Source organism: Bombus vosnesenskii, unplaced genomic scaffold, assembly GCF_011952255.1.
Source record: "Bombus vosnesenskii isolate JDL3184/JDL3185 unplaced genomic scaffold, Bvos_JDL3184-5_v1.1 scf7180000013353, whole genome shotgun sequence".
Lineage (NCBI taxonomy): Eukaryota > Metazoa > Arthropoda > Insecta > Hymenoptera > Apidae > Bombus > Bombus vosnesenskii.
Window position 1 is genome coordinate 396,244 of NW_022882989.1, and position 4,747 is coordinate 400,990.

A 4,747-nucleotide genomic window follows, 5' to 3' on the forward strand; every position below is an offset into this window, starting at 1 on the left:
AAACGAACGCTCCAACACCAATGAGAAAGGGGGATATCCACCAACACACTCGTCACCGACAAAACGTACGGCATGAACGAACACACATTACAGATTGGATGTGGATGTGTCCGACCTGCAAGGGATCTCACGAACTCAGATATTGCAAGGTTTTTAAGGCCAAATCGGCTACAAAACGCCTCGAAGTTGTAAAACGGGCATCGCTCTGTATAAATTGCTTAGGCAAAGGGCATTCACTCACCCAATGCACATCCGGTTCATGTCACATGTGCGGGCAACGCCATCACACATATTTACACCGAGCGCTCACTCAGGTCAGTCCACGGGTTTCAAGCGATCGGGCCTCAAGCGATCGGTATTCAAGCGATCGGTATTCCAGCGGTCGGTCAACGAGCGGTCGGTCGTCTGAAGATCGATCGTCGGGCGGTCGTTCGCCGCACAACCGATTCTCTAATGGACGATCTCCACCTGGATCATCGCAACAGCACTTTACACATCGATCGAGACGCACAACCGAATTTTCGCGGAGATCTACCCAGTCGACTCCAAAAGACCGAGAATCTCATCCTCCACATGAATCTCGAGCATCGTGGAACAAAGGCACCGACCGAAGCTCATCGCCCAAACACCAATCGAAGACGAGGAAGCAAATGTTACGACCGTTCGCGGAGAGACGCGGTCGCGAGGAAAACGCGTCAGCGAGGGGCGTAACTTCTCGCTACGATTCGGTGAATCGACGCCGCGAAGTAGTCGTTCCCCTGTTTCGTTTAGGATAACAGAGGTAGTTGTTATGAATATGACACAGTAGTAAGTTATATTTCACCGTTTATTCCACAACTTATAACGAGGATAGTTACACTGGTGCGTATGTACGAGATGAGTGAGTGACTGAGTGATCTGCGGGTGTGTCTACCCGCTCGAAGGATGTTGACCGTTCGAAGGATGCAAAAACAGTACTCTTGGAAGACGATGTTGTCTCGGAGGAGAGCGAAGGATGAGTGTGTCTAGCGCATGGGACCATCGGATTGGTTGGTGCCGATGTTATTTAGGAGAGTGAGGGAATAGGCTTCGTTTTTAATTGGTTAAACGAAGGGCCTTAACCGCCCTCGAGAGAAAGTGGTTAGTGGGAGGAAAGTTGCAGCGTACGTGACAAAAACTGACTTTCCCTTGTTAAGCCGTGGTAGACAATAGTCTCTAGAAATTCCTCCGGACCAGATGTTTGTTTCGTTTGAAGGACCTCTTCTAGGAAATCTATGTGATTTATGGAAGGTCCTTGAAATCATGGAAGATACGCTGCGAATATCCGAAGACATCTGGTTGCCATATTGCCAGCGGTGTGTGGCCTCGGCTAGGTAGTGTTACGCGACGTAACAATATATTTATCGATACACACTTGCACGCGTCTCAGCACCTTCTAGTATACCCGACTGTAAACCGACTCTTCGACGACCCTTAACCGACTGACTGTTTACATTCCTTTGTTTCGAGACGCTGCGAACACACACATACTTCCACAAACTGATATATACATATAAGTATTTCTACTACGCACTTAACTCAGTGCAGCAGAGAAAATTACACATATCTCAACAAATGGAGTGAAATGAGCGCTTAAGCGTCGAAATATCTCCAACGGGAAGGGTATGACGGCTACTTTTCGTCAAAATCGACGAAATCATCTCGATTTGAGAACTATTTTGCTTGTTTCGACGCTTAAACGGGAGTGCATTACGTTTGAAGTGTAAAATGGTGTGAAACGAGCGCTTAAACGTCGAAATATCTCCAACGGTTGATTGATTAGATATATAGATAGATAGATTGATTGAAGTTGATTGATTAAAATATATTTATATATACATGTATTCCTGGCGTTTCAATTATTTCCCCTTTTGTAGTTATTCTTATTTCCTGGTTTATTTGTTTGGTTCGTAACTCGTTCAATCCATTAGTTGGTTCTATTTATTTTATTTTATACTGGTTGGATTTATATTATATTGAACCACAAGTTTTCAAATTGCAAGTCGGTTATTGTTAGGTTTATTTAGAGTTGTGTGTATATGTATTTTGTTTATTGGTTGGATCTATTAGTCGCCCTCGTTTTGTTAATCCTTCCTTTAGTTTCGTAGCGCCGTGTGTTCGTTTGTGCATTCAAATCCTTATTCGCGCGTTTTGTATAGAATGGTTTTCTTGTTCTTGTTACGGCGTGTGCGGAGCGCGAGAAGTGACACCCCCGCCCTTGGAGTTCAAATTTCCAAAGGAAATTTGACTGATGGTGTCTCTGAGTTCGCTCAAGGCGGACGTAGATGTCGTTGGTTGTTGAGTGACTACCGGTGTTATCGATATCCCTTGAGGTTGTGCTGTTTGATCATCGATATTTCGTTTTCTTTTGAGGTATAGTAGCAGGTGGGTGACTGAGCCGCATATTGCTCCTAATAGGGCGATTCCACATCCGTAAGTTTCACGTAACTGGTGTCCGTGTATGGCTATATCTATTATCGTTTTGATTAGTTTAAATATTACGAGTATTCCAAATATTGCTGCACTGACAGTTCCAAATTCCATAAAACCAGTCCATAAGCTTGATACGATATTTTTCGCTATTGTCGTTAATGTGTTTTCGTCCATCATTCCCATGATGTTTACTGTTCCAGGGACGATTGTTTTTCCTGTTGCTCCTCTGGCCAATGTGTTCAAGACTGCAGATTTTTCTGCCGGGAACATGACGTGGTCCCGTAGTGAGTTTGGGTATATATTCCGCTCGTGGCCAACGACGATGGTGCTGAATATTGCCACGTTTGGCGCACGTCCGGGCGGAGTTCCTGTGGTGCGATTGTTTCCATGGGTTTTGGTACGAATTTGTGCCAGAGTCCGTCGATATTGTATAGCGTAGGCAGTACCGCGCTAAATTCTCTGTGGTTTCCGTGTTGCGTTAGGATGTGTGTTTTTGGCGTTAAAAATGCGGTGCGATTCCCTTGCCAAACGGGTAGCTCGGAGTAGCATTCTGTTGTATGTCGTACTTTTACTTGTACCGGAATGCATTTGACTATATGGACTGCTTCTCCTGCGATCGGAGCCATGTGTCCTGGGGTTTTGGTTATGGTGTATGCAAATTCATCGGGCAGTAAGATTGCTAAGTTTAAAGCATTCTCTATTAGTTTCTTCTGTGTGGTACGTCTTTGTGTCAGTATATCATGGTATAATGTTGTCATTTGTCGTTTAATATGTTTCTCTACGTAAATGAATTTTGAGTTGACGTATGCGAATATGTCCAAGTTTTCGACTGCTGTCTTGCTTTTGGAGATAAACGTATTTCCTCTTGTTGTTTCTAACAAGAACAATTTGGGGTGTCCAGTGGATAGTAAGGTATATCCACACAGTGGCTGTTTTCTAGTTTTAGTCAGTGCAAATGTTACTTCCTGCATTGTTAGTGCGTAAACTGGTTGTGCTGATTCCCTGTTGGTTTTTATTTCCTGGATCTTTGTAGCAATTCCTTCATATAGCACATCGTACTGATCAAATTTGCATGGTGAGAGTGGTTGTGGTTGCCAATAAGTGTATCCGTCTTCAGCGTCTAGACAATTTCCTTCGCTAAAGGTACATACCGTTTCTGATTTCAGTAGAATTTTGTTCGCCTCGATCCGTACTGGCACAACTGCTGATTTTAAACTTATCCTTACTGTGGCTTGTACGACGACCTTTTCCCAGCTCCCGTATGGGTCTACATACTGTGTTCCCTGGCAGCTGCCGTCGTCTGTTAACTTGCCGGCTAGGACAAGCGATCTTGTTTCTGTTGCATTATCTTTTAGGCCTACTATAAGGTTTTGTGGTCCCAGTGAAAACGTGCCGTCTTGATGCATCCTTGCACATTGTTGGGCGGTTGTTTCATGGAGGTATTCGGCGAATCCGTTATGCACTGCCGACGTGTGGGAGTGCATACCACAGTAATATATAATTCGAGTTATTTGCACCTTGCATTGCCTTACGCTGGTAAATTCGAATTCTGAGAGTTGCAGTAGTTGAATATAAATATCTTGGGTTTCAATCATCGCAGGCTGTATGCTGCAGTCCCCGATGGAGTTTAGAGAGATAGTGGTAACGTTGAGATGGTTGCCAATGCAGTCATATCCTACCAGGCCGTATGCTATTTTGATGAGGGTAAGTACGATGACCAGGCGATTCATCTTCCTATTAACAATTTATTAAATCGTTTCTTACTCTCGAGTTTATTAGAAATAAGAATAACCTTTATTATTATTAATATATATATAGAAAAGAAAATTTTTATATTTATATGTTTTTTTCCTTTTTTTTCTTCCTTTTTTCCCCTTTTTGTTAATACCTGGTTTCATTTTAGGTTTTATGTACATGTTATCAGTGAAAATAAATATCATGAATGCTACTTGGGTTATAATTATATACATATATGCATACGTACTGGTAAGTAGTATAGACGAGATTTATTTTATTGTTAAAATATATAAGTATATATCATTAATAGGAATAGATACTGCAAATATAGCTTGTCTTTGAATATATATGTATGTGCGTGTAATGGTAAATATGATGACTTATTTTACGAGTCACTTGCATTATCAATGGAAGTGAGTGTTATAGATATAGCCTACTTTACAACATGCGTGTATATATATATTGGTAAATATAAGTGAAAATTATATGCATAGTTATAAATGTTGCTTGTTTACAGGTGGATAGCATCAGTATTTGGTCTTGTGCGTAGCATACAAGT

The 4,747-nt window shown here is 42.1% G+C and overlaps 1 long non-coding RNA gene across 1 annotated transcript; it reads left to right on the forward strand.

Annotated features, from left to right (window-relative positions):
- The first annotated feature begins 2,203 nt into the window (after positions 1–2,203).
- Positions 2,204–2,689, forward strand: LOC117237016. The gene is made up of 2 exons (XR_004493927.1): positions 2,204–2,451; positions 2,652–2,689. It is a non-coding gene; the product is annotated as an uncharacterized LOC117237016 (long non-coding RNA).
- The last annotated feature ends 2,058 nt before the right edge of the window (positions 2,690–4,747 follow it).